This window comes from Pseudophryne corroboree, chromosome 1 (genome assembly GCF_028390025.1).
Source record: "Pseudophryne corroboree isolate aPseCor3 chromosome 1, aPseCor3.hap2, whole genome shotgun sequence".
NCBI classification, from domain to species: domain Eukaryota; kingdom Metazoa; phylum Chordata; class Amphibia; order Anura; family Myobatrachidae; genus Pseudophryne; species Pseudophryne corroboree.
The window spans coordinates 145,028,813-145,048,979 of NC_086444.1; positions in this window are offsets into that span (position 1 = coordinate 145,028,813).

The following is a 20,167-nucleotide window of genomic DNA, read 5'->3' on the forward strand; positions in this document are numbered from 1 at the left end:
GTCAAGCTGTAATAAGTAGGGGTAAGGACGTTAACCACCTCCTCGGAACATCCTCCCTTATACGTCACCTGCAGCGCATTCATCATAAGTCAGTGACAAGTTCAAAAACTTTGGGTGACAGCGGAAGCAGTCCACTGACCACTAAATCCCTTCCTCTTGTAACCAAGCTCCTGCAAACCACACCACCAACTCCCTCAGTGTCAATTTACTCCTTACCAAGGAAAGCCAATAGTCCTGCAGGCCATGTCACTGGCAAGTCTGACGAGTCCTCTCCTGCCTGGGATTCCTCCGATGCATCCTTGAGTGTAACGCCTACTGCTGCTGGCGCTGCTGTTGTTGCTGCTGGGAGTCGATCGTCATCCCAGAGGGGAAGTCGAAAGACCACTTGTACTACTTCCAGTAAGCAATTGACTGTCCAACAGTCCTTTGCGAGGAAGATGAAATATCACAGCAGTCATCCTGCTACAAAGCGGATAACTGAGGCCTTGGCAGCCTGGGCGGTGAGAAACGTGGTTCCGGTATCCATCGTTAATTCAGAGCAAACTAGAGACTTGATTGAGGTACTGTGTCCCCGGTACCAAATACCATCTAGGTTCCATTTCTCTAGGCAGGCGATACCGAAAATGTACACAGACCTCAGAAAAAGAGTCACCAGTGTCCTAAAAAATGCAGTTGTACCCAATGTCCACTTAACCACGGACATGTGGACAAGTGGAGCAGGGCAGACTCAGGACTACATGACTGTGACAGCCCACTGGGTAGATGTATTGCCTCCCGCTGCAAGAACAGCAGCGGCGGCACCAGTAGCAGCATCTCGCAAACGCCAACTCGTTCCTAGGCAGGCTACGCTTTGTATCACCGCTTTCCAGAATACGCACACAGCTGAAAACCTCTTACGGCAACTGAGGAAGATCATCGCAGAATGGCTTACCCCAATTGGACTCTCCTGGGGATTTGTGGCATCGGACAACGCCAGCAATATTGTGCGTGCATTACATCTGGGCAAATTCCAGCACGTCCCATGTTTTGCACATACCTTGAATTTGGTGGTGCAGAATTATTTAAAAAAACGACAGGGGCGTACAAGAGATGCTGTCGGTGGCCAGAAGAATTGCGGGCCACTTTCGGCGTACAGGCACCGCGTACAGAAGACTGGAGCACCACCAAAAACACCTGAACCTGCCCTGCCATCATCTGAAGCAAGAGGTGGTAACGAGGTGGAATTCAACCCTCTATATGCTTCAGAGGATGGAGGAGCAGCAAAAGGCCATTCAAGCCTATACATCTGGCCACGATATAGGCAAAGGAGGTGGAATGCACCTGACTCAAGCGCAGTGGAGAATGATTTCAACATTGTGCAAGGTTCTGCAACCTTTTGAACTTGCCACACGTGAAGTCAGTTCAGACACTGCCAGCCTGAGTCAGGTCATTCCCCTCATCAGGCTTTTGCAGAAGAAGCTGGAGACATTGAAGGAGGAGCTAAAACAGAGCGATTCCGCTAGGCATGTGGGACTTGTGGATGGAGCCCTTCATTCGCTTAACCAGGATTCACGGGTGGTCAATCTGTTGAAATCAGAGCACTACATTTTGGCCACCGTGCTCGATCCTAGATTTAAAACCTACGTTGTATCTCTCTTTCCGGCAGACACAAGTCTGCAGAGGTTCAAAGACCTGCTGGTGAGAAAATTGTCAAGTCAAGCGGAACGTGACCCGTCAACATCTCCTCCTTCACATTCTCCCGCAACTGGGGGTGCGAGGAAAAGGCTACGAATTCCGAGCCCACCCGCTGGCGGTGATACAGGGCAGTCTGGAGCGAGTGCTGACATCTGGTCCGGACTGAAGGACCTGCCAACGATTACTGACATGTCGTCTACTGTCACTGCATATGATTCTCTCACCATTGAAAGAATGGTGGAGGATTATATGAGTGACCGCATCCAAGTAGGCACGTCAGACAGTCCGTACGTATACTGGCAGGAAAAAGAGGCAATTTGGAGGCCCTTGCACAAACTGGCTTTATTCTACCTAAGTTGCCCTCCCACAAGTGTGTACTCCGAAAGAGTGTTTAGTGCCGCCGCTCACCTTGTCAGCAATCGGCGTACGAGGTTACTTCCAGAAAATGTGGAGAAGATGATGTTCATTAAAATGAATTATAATCAATTCCTCCATGGAGACATTCACCAGCAGCAATTGCCTCCAGAAAGTACACGGGGACCTGAGATGGTGGATTCCAGTGGGGACGAATTAATAATCTGTGAGGAGGGGGATGTACACAGTGAAAGGGGTGATGAATCGGACGATGATGATGAGGTGGACATCTTGCCTCTGTAGAGCCAGTTTGTGCAAGGAGAGATTGATTGCTTCTTTTTTGGTGGGGGCCCAAACCAACCAGTCATTTCAGTCACAGTCGTGTGGCAGACCCTGTCGCTGAAATGATGGGTTTGTTAAAGTGTGCATGTCCTGTTTATACAACATAAGGGTGGGTGGGAGGGCCCAAGGACAATTCCATCTTGCACCTCTTTTTTCTTTCATTTTTCTTTGCGTCATGTGCTGTTTGGGGAGTATTTTTTTGAAGGGCCATCCTGCGTGACACTGCAGTGCCACTCCTAGATGGGCCAGGTGTTTGTGTCGGCCACTTGGGTCGCTTATCTTAGTCACACAGCTACCTCATTGCGCCTCTTTTTTTCTTTGCGTCATGTGCTGTTTGGGGAGTATTTTTTTCAAGTGCCATCCTGTCTGACACTGCAGTGCCACTCCTAGATGGGCCAGGTGTTTGTGTCGGCCACTTGGGTCGCTTATCTTAGTCACACAGCTACCTCATTGCGCCTCTTTTTTTCTTTGCGTCATGTGCTGTTTGGGGAGTATTTTTTTCAAGTGCCATCCTGTCTGACGCTGCAGTGCAACTCCTAGATGGGCCAGGTGTTTGTGTCGGCCACTTGGGTCGCTTAGCTTAGTCACACAGCTACCTCATTGCGCCTCTTTTTTTCTTTGCGTCATGTGCTGTTTGGGGAGTATTTTTTTGAAGGGCCATCCTGCGTGACACTGCAGTGCCACTCCTAGTTGGGCCAGGTGTTTGTGTCGGCCACTTGGGTCGCTTATCTTAGTCACACAGTTACCTCATTGCGCCTCTTTTTTTCTTTGCGTCATGTGCTGTTTGGGGAGTATTTTTTTCAAGTGCCATCCTGTCTGACACTGCAGTGCCACTCTTAGATGGGCCAGGTGTTTGTGTCGGCCACTTGGGTCGCTTAGCTTAGTCACACAGCTACCTCATTGCGCCTCTTTTTTTCTTTGCGTCATGTGCTGTTTGGGGAGTATTTTTTTGAAGGGCCATCCTGCGTGACACTGCAGTGCCACTCCTAGATGGGCCAGGTGTCTGTGTCGGCCACTTGGGTCGCTTAGCTTAGTCACACAGCTACCTCATTGCGCCTCTTTTTTTCTTTGCGTCATGTGCTGTTTGGGGAGTATTTTTTTGAAGGGCCATCCTGCGTGACACTGCAGTGCCACTCCTAGATGGGCCAGGTGTTTGTGTCGGCCACTTGGGTCGCTTATCTTAGTCACACAGCTACCTTATTGCGCCTCTTTTTTTCTTTGCGTCATGTGCTGTTTGGGGAGTATTTTTTTGAAGGGCCATCCTGCGTGACACTGCAGTGCCACTCCTAGATGGGCCAGGTGTTTGTGTCGGCCACTTGGGTCGCTTATCTTAGTTACACAGCTACCTCATTGCGCCTCTTTTTTTCTTTGCGTCATGTGCTGTTTGGGGAGTATTTTTTTCAAGTGCCATCCTGTCTGACACTGCAGTGCCACTCCTAGATGGGCCAGGTGTTTGTGTCGGCCACTTGGGTCGCTTATCTTTGTCACACAGCTACCTCATTGCGCCTCTTTTTTTCTTTGCGTCATGTGCTGTTTGGGGAGTATTTTTTTGAAGGGCCATCCTGCGTGTCACTGCAGTGCCACTCCTAGATGGGCCAGGTGTTTGTGTCGGCCACTTGGGTCGCTTATCTTAGTCACACAGCTACCTCATTGCGCCATGTGCTGTTTGGGGAGTATTTTTTTTAAGGGCCATCCTGCGTGACACTGCAGTGACACTCCTAGATGGGCCAGGTGTTTGTGTCGGCCACTTGGGTCGCTTAGCTTAGTCACACAGCTACCTCGGTGCAAATTTTAGGACTAAAAATAATATTGTGAGGTGTGAGGTGTTCAGAATCGACTGAAAATGAGTGGAAATTATGGTTATTGAGGTTAATAATACTATGGGATCAAAATGACCCCCAAATTCTATGATTTAAGCTGTTTTTTAGGGTTTTTTGAAAAAAACACCCGAATCCAAAACACACCCGAATCCGACAAAAAAATTTCGGTGAGGTTTTGCCAAAACGCGTTTGAACCCAAAACACGGCCGCGGAACCGAACACAAAACCAAAACCCGAAAAATTTCCGGTGCACATCACTACCTCTTACACACAGTCATTATGCGGCACAAGTGTGCACCTGCTATTCCGGGTCCCTATCTGTTGCAAGCAGTTATGGGACATGGCAGCAGCTCCGCTGGGCAGGATTCCTGTGCCCTGTGCTGGCCTCTTCTGGTGGGGTGTGAGGGCCGCATGGTACCTGCTGTGTGGTGTGCGGGTCTGGATAGTGGAAAGTGCAGCGCAGGTGAATCTCTCCCCTGGGTAAGAGTGGATTGGTGAGGGTATATATTGCTTTGGCATAGGGTAGGGGAGCTGGGAATGCAGCATGTAGTCATTGGGGACAGACAGACTGAGGGAGCCACAGCTGGGTTGGACACATGTCCCCAGCATGGACGTTATTTGTGAGAATATTCCAATATGCCATATGCTGACTTTGCACTAGTCGTGTCTTGGATGACATTAAATAACTTTATGCTATGAATGGAGTGCTGGTCTTGTCTGCAGCATAGCCCCTGCTGGAGCCTCTGTGTGTGGAGATATATATATATATATATATATATATATATATATATAAAATTAGATGGGGCCCCACAGATATCACTGTACGGGGCCCCGAGATTTCTGTTGCCGGCCCTGTCTATAGTGGAACCCGTATATTAATTACGTTAATGTGTGATGTTATACACTTGTTATAATGGAGGTTAACCTTACATAGTATGCCAAGTGATCTTAGCCTCATTACCCAATTTAAAGGGATAAGCAATTATGGCTGGTACACTCAATTATATCAGTATACTGTAGCTTGATGTTATATTTTTAGTTATGGATAGTGCTGAAGTGAATCTACAAGGATGAGTCACATAAAATATATCCATTTAGAGACATTCAGGAGTACTCATACCCACACTCAACTCAATAGTGTCTCCCACTAAATATAACACCTTGCTAATTAGTTTTCACCAAATTGCTGTATTTACTGCGTAGAGACATTTATGAGGAGTTATAATAATCATGCACCACTTGTTACTGTCATGCCATGCTTAATTTTAGGATTAGTGCGAATAATTTGCTCAAATGGACTGAGTTAATTCTGTAGCTAGATAGCATTTGTGAGATTTATTACACAGAACACAATTTCATCCAAATATAAATTACAGATCATGGAATTCATTTTCTAGCACTGTCTCAAATTATAAGCTGTCATTTCCATGCAGGTCTCACTTAATCTGGAGCGTGGTGTGGAAAACACCCTCTAGAAATTCTGCATTGCCCCCTGCACCACAGTCACAACAGGGAAATAACTCCCACCGCTATCAGAGCAAGGAAGTAACTCCCGATTCAATCACAGCAGAAAAACAACTCCCACTGCAATCATAGCGGAGAAATAACTCCCACCGCAATCACATCAGAGAAATAACTCCCACTGCAAACACAGCAGAAAAACAACTCCCACCGCAATCACATCAGGAAAATAACTCCCACCGCAATCACAACAGGGAAATAACTCCCACCGCTATCAAAGCAAGTAAGTAACTCACAATGCAATCACAGCAGGGAAATAACTCCCACCGCAATCACAACAGGAAAATAACACCCACCGCAATCACAACAGGGAAATAACTCCCACCGCTATCAAAGCAAGGAAGTAACTCACAATGCAATCACAGCAGGGAAATAACTCCCACCGCAATCACAACAGGAAAATAACACCCACCGCAATCACAACAGGGAAATAACTCCCACCGCTATCAAAGCAAGGAAGTAACTCACAATGCAATCACAGCAGGGAAATAACTCCCACCGGAATCACAGCGGGGAAATAACTCCCACTGCTATCAAAGCATGGAAGTAACTCCCACCGCTATCAAAGCAGGGAAGTAACTCCCACTGCAACCACAGCAGGGAAATAACTCCTACTGGAGCCACAGCAGGGAAACAACACCCACCAAAATCACAGCAGGGAAATAACTCCCACCGCAAACACAGCTGGGAAATAACTCCCACAGTAATCACAGCAGGGAAATAACTCCCACCGCTATCAAAGCAGGGAAGTAAGTCCCACTGCTATCAAAGCAGGGAAGTAACTCCTACTGTAGCCACAGCAGGGAAACAACACCCAACAGAATCGCAGCAAGGAAATAACTCCCACTGCAACCACAGCAGGGAAATAACTCCCACTGCAACCACAGCAGGGAAATAACTCCCACTGCAACCACAGCAGGGAAATAACACCCACTGCAACCACAGCAGGGAAATAACACCCACCATAATCATAGCAGGGAGATAACTCCCACTGGAGTCTCGGCAGGAAAATAACAAATAACTCCCACCGCAATCACAGCAGGGAAATAACTCCCACCGCAATCACGGCAAGGAAATAATTCCCACTGCAATCACATTGAGGAAATATCTCCCACAGCAGTCACAATGGGGAGATAACTCCCACCGCAATCATATTTTTTTTTTTTTTACTTTAAACTTAAATTTTATTAGCAGTTTTGAAACTAAAGTCAATAACAGTCAAGATATATTGAAAAATGGGAAACAAAATGATATGTTAAACAATAAAGAACATAAGCAAAAATCTAGCAACATTTCAATCATTTTAAGCATATTCCATTATGATAATCTCCTTAAATGTTTACATCTATATTATTAAATGTCCTTAATATAAACCAAACAAGTCTACTGAATGCCATGAATCAGATTTTTATGAATTGCAGATTTAGGGGGACATTTACTAAGCAGTGATAAGAGCGGAGAAGTGAGCCAGTAGAGAAGTTGCCCATGGCAACCAATCCACACTGAAGTAACATCTATAATTTGCATACTACAAAATGATACAGAGCTGCTGATTGGTTGATGGAGCAACTTCTCGACTGGCTCACTTCTCCGCTCTTATCACTGCTTAGTATGTCCCCCTTAATTGGTTTTAATAAAATCTATCATTTCTGTAACCCCAGGCAACCAGTATAGCAACCACCTTAGATGGATACATTAAACTATTGCTATGTGAGAAGTACCAGCACTCAGAGATACACTGGGAATTGTTAAGAAGCAACTTCCATATAAAAAGAGCACTTAGTAATAAATATTAATGCTTTACATATTCCCACAACTGCAGCCTGATAATTGTACACAGCCTCGTGTGTGACACTGTGCTCATTAGGTCAGGCAGCTTTTGATCTTGCCAAGGAACCCGATTGTGATTGATATGTTCTCAGCTGCTAGTTCAATGTTAAGTATTCCCAGTGTAGTCTATGGTAATATGGACAAGTTCAAAGATGTTTAGCTGCTATGTTGTTTTAAAATGTGCAATGCTTCTCTTAGAATTCTGAAAATGCCTCAAGGAGCTCGCTTTAGTTAAACATTAACACACACCCAGATATGTTTCCATACTGAGGATTTTCATGTGCTTACGGGTCTGTTAGAAACATATGCCTGCACAAGTTGCTGGGTAATTATGTTTATTAGGCTAATGACAATAAATTTCTGACCTTACTGAAACTGCTGTGAACTGCTTTCATATCTGGCACAGTGGGTGTGGTATGGAAGGTAGATAGTAACTAGGTCGACAGTGTCTAGGTCGACCACTATTGGTTGACAGTAACTAGGTCGACAGGGTCTAGGTTGACAGGTCAAAAGGTCGACATGAGTTTTTTTTAAAAAAATAGTGTAGTTTTCTTCGTAGAGTGACCGGGAACCCCAATTAGTGCACTGTGTCCCCTCGCATGGCTCGCTTCACTCGCCATGCTTTGCTCGGCACAGATTACCGTTCCAATCGTAGTCCACGTGGATCGTTAAGTATGAAAAGGTTAAAAAAGAAAAAATTGTGAAAAACTCATGTCGACCTTTTGCCCCGTCGACATAGAACATGTTGACCTAAAGAACCTGTCGACCTAGAAACCCTGTTGACCTAGTTACTGTCGACAAATAGTGGTCGGCCTAGATAGTGTCGACCTAGTTACTGTTGACCTAGAGACCAGATCCCGGCACAGTCTGTCTCCATTTTGGATGTAATCTTCCTTTTCTCCACTGTAGCATTTCTGATTGTAATACAGGGCCTGATTTGCAGACAGAAAAGAGGGAATCTTCTGCGCGGCAAAGACGTGTGCTCCCGAAAAGGGGCGTGGACTTGGGTAAAGGGGGAGTTTCATGGGAATGCCAAGATCGCGAGCCACGTCCCCGTTTTCATCACTATGGGGGCATGGCCAGCGCTCTATGAACTGCTGGTCATGCCCCCTTTCCCTCTCTCTCACAGTGAACCCACCGCGGGATACTGTGGGCCGCGAGCGGGACAGTCCCAAAAAAATGGGATTGTCCTGCGACAATTGGGACAGTTGGGAGGTATGGGACTGGGGTATGAAGGGCCCACCAGGGCGATGCAGTGGCAGGGGCCCATGCTTAAGGGTGTGGTCAGCCTCCAGAAAAAGTGTGGCCTGCCATCACAGAGGCTTGGCTAACCACTAGAGAGTGCTGGGTCTGGATCCTTTATAAATATATAGAGAGAGCACAGAAAGTTAATACTGCTAGTGCATACACAATAATGTACCAGATTAATAACAACAAAGCATTGTAAAAGATACAACATAGGGGCTAATCCAGACATGATCGGTGCTGTGCGTGTTCGCACAGCAGCAATCAGGCCTGAACTGCGCATGCGCTGATTGACAGGCAGAGGCAGTTGCTGGGCGGGGGAGGCGGGCCACGGCGTCTGCATGATGTCACGCGCAGCCGCTGCGACCCCGGGCTGCGACGAGTAGCTCCCTGCAAGCGCGCAGGAGCTGCACTGGCTGGGAGCTACTCCTGCAGTACAAAAGCATCGCCGCTGTGCAGTGAGGTCGGTCCTGACGTGCTGGGCGTCCCCCTGCATGTCAACCGCCCAAATGGGTCTTTTCACGATCGCGCCCATTAGTTTAGTCGGGTTTAGGTGCTTTGCGCGCCTAAACCTGACTGTACTGTGCACGATCAGCGTGATAACGGGGGCCATTTGAATATAGCCCCTTTATCTCCCGTAACTCTATATGGGAGATAGGGGATGCGTGAAGATTTGAATTCCCCCCACAGAGGGGGTATCCAATTATCCGCGATAACCCAATCCGCGATCACAGCTAATGTTAACGCACCTACAGTATCTCCTGAAAAATCAGGTTATCACAGCCTGCGCGCTTCCGTTTATATCACCTATCCTATTCCAAATCATCAATAACGGCAATCGCGCGGTAATTCTAGCCGGCAAAACCATAGGAAAAAGTGGGGAAATGTGCCTGTACCTCCCAAAAATAGCAAACTAATTTTGGAAAATATTATAGAATTCTATTAGTGGCCATATTATAACTAATTGCTTTTATTAAATCAGGTCAAATGGCTGATGCATTTTTTTTTTTAAATGCTGAAAAATGATAGAAAGCATCTTTTCTGCATAAAAAGTGCACTCATTAAGGGGGTCATGTACTAAGAAGTTATAAAAGTGGAGAAGTGAGCCAATGGAGAAGTTGCCCATGGCAACTAATCAGCTGTCCTGTATACTTTTATAGTATGCAAATTTTAGATGTTACATCAATGCTGATTGGTTGCCATGGGCAACTTCTACACTGACTCACTTCTCCACTTTTATCACTGCTTAGTACATCTCCACCTAAATTTGGGGTACATAAAATGGATGTAAGTATATATTTGGGTAAATTTAGGGGAAAGAAAAAGTGGAAACGGACTGTTTACTCCCACCTGCAAGCCTAAAATGGCTTGTCCCACTCATAAAGCACCCCAGTATACCTGTCCCATATCTTGTACCCCAATTTCCATAACTTTGCAGTTTTTTAACCCAAAAATTGCGTCATTTTGGGCTAATTAAAAATAATTAAAAACTTCTAAGTGCCTAATTAGTCATTCAGGGAGGTGTCCCAGGGGTTCGGAGCCACATCCTATCATTTTTAGCTTAAAATAGGGATTTTGCACTACTTATCTCCAGCTCTGAGATGGTGAAAAGAAATCCACGATAAACCCTATGGAGACTTATCAACGATAACTTATCACCACTAACAAGATACTGAATTATCGCATTTGCAATAATTTATTACGAAACTGCGATATCGTTGCTAATTGTACACCCCCCAGAGCATCCTCCTAAGTCCTGTCCCAGTGTGTAAGTAGCACAGAGGCTGCTGCGATTCTTGCATGTGACAAGATCAGTTGTAATAATGTTATTTTTCTATGTGTATTTTAAGGCGGCTTACCTCCAAACATGACCCTCTCCAGGAGGGTACAAAATTCTCAGTACATGGACTTCTCTCTTAATGTAGGATTGCACTCACCTGTATTGAACTAGTAACCTGATAAGAAAGGTGTTTCATCACAGGTGATAGAAATGATAAATTAAGAGGAAAGTCCAGGAACAGAGCATTCTGTCCCTCCTGGAGAGGGTCATGTTGGGAGGTATGAAGTTGTCTTTGTTCCACTACAAGAAAACTTTCTAAAATAGTTGTCTCTCAATTAGGTGAAGCTATAACAGTACCCAGGCATTATTACTATTTGCTTAAATCTAATATACTGTGCATAATTTAAACTTAATATACACAATCCATACATCAGCCTTAGGGGAGACCAGGATCACTTTAGGGGAGACCAGGGCCCAAAAATGTTCTCTACCTGGACTACCCTCTTAATGTATGATTGCAATCACCTGTGTTGAAATACCTTTCTTGTCAATTAAGTAGTTCAACACAGGTGACACTGATAACACTTTGAGAGGGAAGTCCAGATAGAGAGAATTTTGTCCCTCCTGGAATGGGTCATGTTGGGAGCTATGTATAAACTAATATACACCCCCATACACAAACATACACACACTTCACCGAGGCCCTGGTCTCTCCTAAAGTGATCCTGGTCTCCCCTAAGGCTTAATCCGGCCCTGCCTAGCATAGATGCACCAAGGGGTATATAGGGGCAGATGTATTAAGCTTGGAGAAGTTATAAAGCAATGATCAAGCAGTGATAAGTGCAAGGTGATAACACACCAGCCAATCAGCTCCAATATGTAAATTAACAATTAGGAGCTGAATGGCTGTTGCGTTATCACCTTTCACTTATCTCTGCTTTATCACTTCTCCAGGCTTAATACATCTGTCCCTCAGTGTCTAAATACGCTCAACGTGGGCATCTCAGTTCTTGCATTCAGGCACATGGCTGTACACCAGGAAAGGGCACAAAACCATCAATCAGACTCATTGTGTTTGGATCAGTTTACTCTTTGTTACTTCAATAAAAAGGCCACATGCTCAAGTACAAAAGCAGCATGTTACTGCCGTCCACAGCCAATTTAGGGGTGTATTCATTTCTTGTCTGAAACTGTCAACTTGTCGGAAAGATGGCAGTTTCCAACTTTTTTAGGTCGGAAGGGGTTCTGACCTATTCAATGCCCCCTCAGATTTTCTGACAACTCGGGAATTCCGAGGTGTCGGAAAACACGTGGATCAGTGGAATAGCCACGGATCCACGTGTTTTGTCGGAAGCGTTGGCCAAATCCGACAGGTTTTGCCCTCGTTTCCGACAATGTCAATCCGACTTTAATAAAAGTCGGATTGGCATTGTCGTGAACGGCCAACTCCTGTCGGATTTGGTCGCTCATTGAATGCTCAGATGTCGGATCCTTTCTGTCAGAAAGGGTCCGACATCAATTAAATAGAGATGAGGGGGTTCGGGTTTTACTCTGATTTACTCGGTTCTCTAAATGGCATCTTCTTGGCTATCCAAAACACGAGACATCCGTGAGCCAATAAGATGCTGTTTTGAGAACCGACTAAATCCGAGTAAAACCAACCCGCTCATCTCTACAATCAAATATACCCCATAATGTCACAACAGACAAGTCAATGTTGCTCTCTGGCCTCATTAGAAGTTCCATGTTATTAAAACTATATTTGATCTCAGATGTTTTCAATGAGTAATACATTTTATTTTTAACTTGTATCATCAATCTAAACATTTGGAGCCTCAGGATGTCTCTGCCTTGGGGCTTCTTCCTTTTAGGTCCTGGTTTGCTGTCAGCAGGTTGTTAATATTGCTGGCAGAGAAAGGTTTGTGCATAATCCCCCTCTCCCTCAGTACATATGGTAGTCATTTCATTTAAGGTCAATATGAATACGACACTTGTCTAAATTATATTTAGTCATTTCAGTGCGTAATGTGTTACTAACGTAAGATAAGGTACAATGTTGTATTTAAGTTCAGCAATGTGAAAATTTAAGATTTGAAAGTTTAACATAATGAATAGTCCATCCAAGAATAGCTGCATTGAGAATCCGCTGTTCACTGGAACTCTGAGTAATGGATTTTTCCTGTCAGGTCAGTTTTTAAGCTATCATTTCCACTGTACATAGCTTAGAGGGTGGCAGCTGTGTTTATTTTACACTGTTGGTGCAATTTAGCAAAAAGAAAGGAGAGTCAAAAAGCTTTAAGCAATTAATGGCAATTTAGATAGAAAAGGACATAAAGTAAAGGGCCCTGGAGCCATTGCTGCTTAGTTATACTGTAGAAATTAGAGGAACATGAACAGACAGACTTAAACATTCTCCATACTACTATTAGAAATGTCAGGTTTCTGTCTTTAAATAACATTCAATGTTTGGTCTGTACGGTATGAATTATTATGCAACTACAAATTCTGATGGCCAAATTCCGATTGGCTGAACTTGAATCTTTGCAGATTAAAGCCCACCACAGACAGGATGAAGCAGCAGACGCTTATTATTCTTATACAGCCTTCTTCCAGCAGGTCCAAATTTTCTTTTCTGTTGGAGGAGAGTACTCTGCACTGTCTCCTCTGTTACCATCAGGTCCCCAGGACTCCAACCTTTAGAGAGAGAAGTACGCTGACATCAACGCGTGACCTCTGACCACAATGAACTACTGCGCACCACTAGGCACAGCATACATTCTACTGCCGTCACTGTGTGTATGCACAGGTGTATGCTCCACATCCTGAACACTACCTGTGTTAACAGCACATATTACTGGATGTAACTGTTGCACCTGTATTCCTGCATTGTATATCCACATTAACCCTGAGTTAACCCATATCATGTGTACTACCTGTATGGTAAACCAAGCTTGGTTGAGCTATTCATGTGGACTGATTTCAATCACACACCTATCCACATCTATGGGTTCTGCCAATAGATTATGGGCCCAGACCACATCAGTAGATGTCAAGGAGGTTGCAATGGCCATGCTGCAAAACCTTTTGCCACAGTATGATTTTATTATAGAAGCTTTGGAGTCATTTTCTATCAAGCTAACAACAGAGATTGGACGGGCCAAGTTTCTGCAATTTCAAGAGTGCATTCCTGTTAAAACCAATTATGAGAGATCTTTTCTGTTTTTGTAAAACCCAAAAAGACCAAGTACAGTACAAGTGCTTCAAGTGTCACAAGGTGGGACATAAGGTCTCTGAATGTATAGCAAGTGAGTGGTGTGTTCTCACACAAGCGTGACAAAAAGAATAAGTAAGCATTAAATTTAGCCAACAATCACTGCAAAGATTGCTGGTACACGGACTCAGACCCAGAAATATCAGAATGTGAAGATGGAATGATGGGTAAGCCAACGCGTTACCCCTTTCCAAAGTCAGCAGCCACCATTGGAACACAGAGAAATGTGGACCGAGGGAGGTGGAATCAAAGAACGGTAACCGCTACTTCATGACACTTACATTACAAGAATGTCGCACATATACTTCCTGAAAGCCAAGAGTGAGGTTACCAGTAAAATTGCAGAATACAAGAATCTAGTGGAACCCTAACAAGCCAGAATATAAAAGTATTGAGGTCTGATAATAGTGGGGAATATGAGAACAGAGATCTAACTACTGTATCTTTCTAAAGTGGAATAACATCCAACACCAACTAACATTTGCTTACACACCTCTGCAGAATGGCGTGAGAAGGCAAACAGAAGAATCGCTGAAAGAGCACTGACTATATTAAGTGATGCAGGACTGAAGATTCTGAGCATTCATAACTGCAGTGTACCTCAAGTATTGAGCTACTACAGTAACAGCAAAATATAAAATACCACTGGAGGAGTGATCAGGTAAAAAAAAGATAAGTGTTAATCATCTCCATGTCTTTGGGTGTAAAGTATATATCCATATCCCTAAAGAAAAGTGATGCAAGCTTAAGCCCAAAATACATCTTGGATATTGCAGAGAGAGCAAAGGCTACAGATTTTGGAGCATTGACAACCAAAAACTTGTAAAGTCAAGAGACGTACGGCCAGATGCATCATCGCTTGGAAAGTGATAAAATGGAGAATGAAAAAGTACCAGCCAATCAGCTCCTAACTGACATTGGTGGTCATTCTGAGTTGTTCGCTCGTTGCCGTTTTTTGCAACGCAGCGATTAGGTGGAAAATGCGCATGGTACGCAGCGCGCATGCGCTAAGTAATTTAACACAAAACTTTGGAGATTTGCACAAGCTTGAGCGACGTTTTTTCAACGCTCGAGTGATCGTAGTGTGATTGACAGGAAGTGGGTGTTTCTGGGCGGCAACTTGGCGTTTTCAGGGAGTGTGCTAAAAAACACAGGCGTGCCAGGTAAAAACGAGGGAGTGTCTGGAGAAACGGGGGAGTTGCTGGCCAAATGCAGGGCGTGTTTGTGATGTCAAACCAGGAACTAAACAGTCTGCAGTGATCGCAATCTAGGAGTAGGTCCGGAGCTACTCAGAAACTGCAAGGAATTATTTAGTAGCAATTCTGCTAATCTTTCATTCGCTATTCTGTTAAGCTAAGATACACTCCCAGAGGGCGGCGGCCTAGCGTTTGCAATGCTGCTAAAAGCAGCTAGCAAGCAAACAACTCGGAATGACCACCATTATTCAAACACAGCCTGTGACATGGCAGTTAGGAGCTGATTGGCTGGCACTTTTTCTTTCTCCATTTTATCACTCTCCAAGCGATGATGCATCTAGCCCGTAGTGTTTAAAAGGACAGCTTCAAACATAAACAAGCTGAGTAATACAACACCACAAAAACTTGTGATGATAGACATGCCAACAGCTCAAGGTTCTGTATGAGCCTTTATCATGAGGCCTTACTGTAGACAAATCACATGGTCCTATGTGGGCACTGCTATTATGTAGTGTTAGGACTGCTGATATCGGAGAAGCCTTGACGTGGCTCAGTAGCTAAACATGTCTTTGCAAATGCATGTAACCAATTCTCTGAAATTCTATTAACAGATAGGTTCAAGTATTGTTACAGGTATTAGTCAGTGTGCTGGGGGGATACCGGGGTGGGGGGGTGGGGGGGGGAACACCCTCTCTGTCTGCTGTTTGTTTGTGACCCCTCCCCTTTTTTTAGCACCTGATATCATTATCTCCAGGAATGATTGAGCAGCTACCACTGTTTTTCGACAGCTGAAGCGTGTCAGACAATTAAATCACAATTGATAAATTGCAGAGCAGGAGCTTTATGAGAGCATCCAAGCAGGACCGGAATACATCTTGGGGGAACCTGAGGCATTTAAGATAGGGGGCCTGGGGGAAGGAAAGGGTGTACAGTATATTAGATTGTGCATACCTCCCAACATGAACAATTCCAGGAGGGACAAATGCTCTCTTCCTGGACTTCCCTCTTAATATAAGATTGGCTTCATCTGTGTTTAACTATTTAATTCAGAGATTTTCAACGTTTTACAACTCACTGCACACTGAACAAGATTTAAATATTGCCAAGGCACATTCAAATGTAATGGTGATGCATGGTGCAGTTGCGTGTCCTAGGATGTCATGTCGCAGCTTCTCCATAGGTAACGCCTGAGCCACATCTGAGAAAGCCAGTAGAGCCCAACACTGCCAAGGCCCAAAATTAGAACTGGCTCTGCAACCACTAAACCCACCAGTATTGATCGTTCCAGGACCTCAGTAGCGGCAAAACACTGACGGGCCTGGCTGTGCTTGTATGGCGGCACACCTGGAGAGTGCTCAGGGCACACTAGTGTGCCAGGGCACAGTGGTTGAAAAACACTGATTTAATTGATAAGAAAAGATTTTCAACACAGGTTGTAGACAGGCCAAGTAACTACAAAACAGTCTAAAACAAGTGGGTCTACTACAAGTACCTAAACACTAATGGAAGTCTTGCTTGCTACAAGGCACTGAGTTCGGGGGAAATCTTTCCTGTTGCAAGAATCATTGCTCTATGTATTGTCATTGCTCTATTTATTGTGTATGATTTAAAGCAGTACCAACTGGACTTTGATTCAGTCTTCTTAGACGGTAAGTAGTGGAGGAGCTACTGGCATACAACAATTTGAATGCACTTCCAGAGGGGAAAATAAGTTGTTAAAGAAACCATTATATGGGCTAATGCAAAACTGTCCACTGCTGGTACATCAAGCTTGACAGTGTATTCCTAGAAACTGTGTACAGTACGTTTTAAAATTGACCACTGTTTGTAATACAAGTGGAAAGATAAAAGTGTGTTCATTATAGTGGTGTATGTAGATGATCTATTGTTTGTAGGCCAATAAAGCCAGATAGCCCATATAAAATATTTGCCGAGTTACAGGTTCAGACTAAGGTGATCATTCCGAGTTGTTCGCTCGCTAGCTGCTTTTAGCAGCATTGCAAACGCTAAGCCGCCGCCCTCTGGGAGTGTATCTTAGCTTAGCAGAATTGCGAACGAAAGAGTAGCAGAACTGCTACTAAATATTTTCTTGCAGTTTCTGAGTAGCTCCGGACCTACTCCTAGATTGCGATCAGCTCGGTCCGTTTAGTTCCTAGTTTGACGTCACAAACACGCCCTGCGTTCGGCCAGCCACTCCCCCGTTTCTCCAGACACTCCCGTGTTTTTCCCTGATACGCCTGCGCTTTTTAGCACACTCCCGGAAAATGCTCAGTTACCACCCAGAAACGCCCCTTTCCTGTCAATCATTCACCGATCAGCAGTGCGACTGAAAAGCGCCGCACGAACACCAGCAAATCTACTAAGTTTTGTGTAAAATAACTTAGCGAATGCGCTCTGCGTACCATGTGCATGCGCATTTAGCAACAAATCGCAGCATAGCGAAAATCGGCAACGAGCTAACAACTCGGAATGACCCCCTAAAAGTCCTTGGGCCGACGCACCAACTGCTGAGTGTGGGTACTGTGCAAAATTTGAATGCTGGGGCCAACAAGGATACATTGAAGCAATGCGCTGCAAATTTGGTATGGTGGACACCAAACCTGCCAGTACACCAACTGACAAAAATATGAAAATAACAAAAGCTATGTGTCCAATGACAAAGGCAGAAATAGAGAAAATGAGAAGAGTACTTTATCATAATGCCAACTGTTGGCGCATATCCAGACATCACACAGCAGTCAGGCATGTTAATCAGTTTGCATTCAACCCTGGAAGAGAGCATTGAGCTGCTGTATAATGTATTCTTACTGTAGATACCAATGGGTCTATTCATGTTGCAGTGAAAAGAGTGGAGAAATAAGCCTGTGGAGAAGTTGCCCATGGCAATTAATCAGCTGCTCCGTACAATTGTATGGTATGCAAATTATAATTGTTACTTCAATGCTGATTGGTTGCCATGAGCAACTTCTCCACTGGCTTACTTCTCCACTGTTTTCACTGCTTCACGAATTGACCCCCAAAAGATTACAAGCTCCATAAAACTAAAGTTTTCAAAAACTTTAAGTTTGAAGTTACAAGCCTTCTGTGGTTCCAATTGGGGATAGCAGAAAACAGCCTACTGTTGCCTTATCTAGCACCAAAGCTAAATATATGGAACTCACAGAACCAGCCAAAGCAGCACTGTGGCTGAAGAAGACTTTGAGGTAAATTTACTAAGACTTGTATTGCAAATCAATGGATTTTGCCGGCGGTTTGCAGTCTCTAAAAACAGTATACAATGTATTTGAGCGTCAATTGAAAATCGCTGGCAATACCATGAAGTTGTCCTTTTACAAATGACACCACAGTTAAATAGAAGTCAAAAAGCAATGAAAAATCTACAGAAACCGACATCACTTTGTCATGAGAAAGCCCTTATAAAAGTGCACCAAACCGTCCAGACATGAGCACAGTAGTGGCTTCAGCCGCAAGGGTTTGCACTAGGCTAGCGGAGAGTATTTGCAGTTTGTTGGACTTTTTTGGAGGCGTTTGGAGGATTTATTGGTTGATTTGTGCTGTCTATCTATTCATCTGTTATCTTTTGTTTTGTGTGTGGTTAGTGTTAAAGTAGTTTTTAGTTTTTGGTTTGTATTTTTTTGTTTGTTTAGTGTTCCTATGGAGGGAAAGAGGAACAGAAGTAGGGAGGAGAAGATTAAAGCAGAGACAGAGATAAGGAAGGAGGTGCATCAGGAGGTTTTTGAATTAGAGGAGGAGGAGGAGGAGGCGGAATATTCTAGCCAGCCTGCAAAGACGAACGCAGGAAGCAATGTCAAGTTTAATTATGACAAAAATGTAGGCCTAGGGAATATAGTTAAGCACTATGCACTATGAGGCACAGGAAAAAGCTAATCTGGAACAGTGTGGTGCAAGCTGTCGATGGCGTTGGACACAAAAAACAGGTTCGACAATATAAAAAAACTAATTAAAAGCAACCTGGCTGAAGAGAAGAAGGCTGCAAGGCAGACCGTTGTTGGGCCCGGTCTTAAGATGGACTATTTGGAAAACGAAGAGCTGGTGCATGCCATCATACCAGCAGAAGTAGGCTCTCTATACCATGACTCGGATGCAGTGCCGTTTCTTGCGGCGGGCGAGCCGTGCAACCGCACGGGGCGCCCGCCGCGGCACTTCTTGAGGACTTTCAATCCCCTCTCCTCCCGAGTGCCCAGCTCGGGGGGCAGGGTTTCACGGAATGACGCGATTGCGTCGTGACGTCACAACGCAATCGCGTCATTCCGCGAAACCCCGCCCCCCGAGCTGGACACTCGGGAGGAGGGAGAAGGGGGAGCCAAGCCGCGGTGCCACGCAGATGAGGGAGAGGTGGCTGAAGAGCGGGAAGAACCGCTTCAAATGTAAGTCAGCCCCTCTCCCTCTCTCTCTCTCTCCCTCCCTCCCTCCCTCCCTACCCCCTCACCACCGCCACCTGCCGTAGTACTGTGTAAAATGGGGACACCTGTCTGCCGGAATGTGTAAAATGGGGACTCTTGCCTGCCGGGAATGTGTAAAATGGGGGCACATGCCTGCCGCAATGTGTAAAATGGGGGCACGTGCCTGCCTTAATGTGTAAAATGGGGACACTTGCCTGTTGTACTGTGTAAAATGGAGACGCGTGCCTGCCGGAATGTGTAAAATGGGGATGCAGTCTGCCGTAATGTGTACAATGGGGGCACATGCCTGCCGCAATGTGTAAAATGGGGACACTTTCCTGCCGCAATGTGTAAAATGGGGGCACGTGCCTGCCGCAATGTGTAAAATGGGGGCACGTGCCTGTCACAATGTGTAAAATGGGGACACTTGCCTGTTGTACTGTGTAAAATGGAGGCACGTGCCTGCCGCAATGTGTAAAATGGGGGCACTTTCCTGCCGCAATGTGTAAAATGGGGGCACGTGCCTGCCGCAATGTGTAAAATGGGGACACGTGCCTGCCGCAATGTGTAAAATGGAGACACTTTCCTGCCGTAATGTGTAAAATGGGGACACTTGCCTACCGTGCTGTGTAAAATGGGGACACTTGCCTGCCGTCCTGTGTAAAATGGGGACACTTGCCTACCGTGCTGTGTAAAATGGGGACACTTGCCTGCCGTGCTGTGTAAAATGG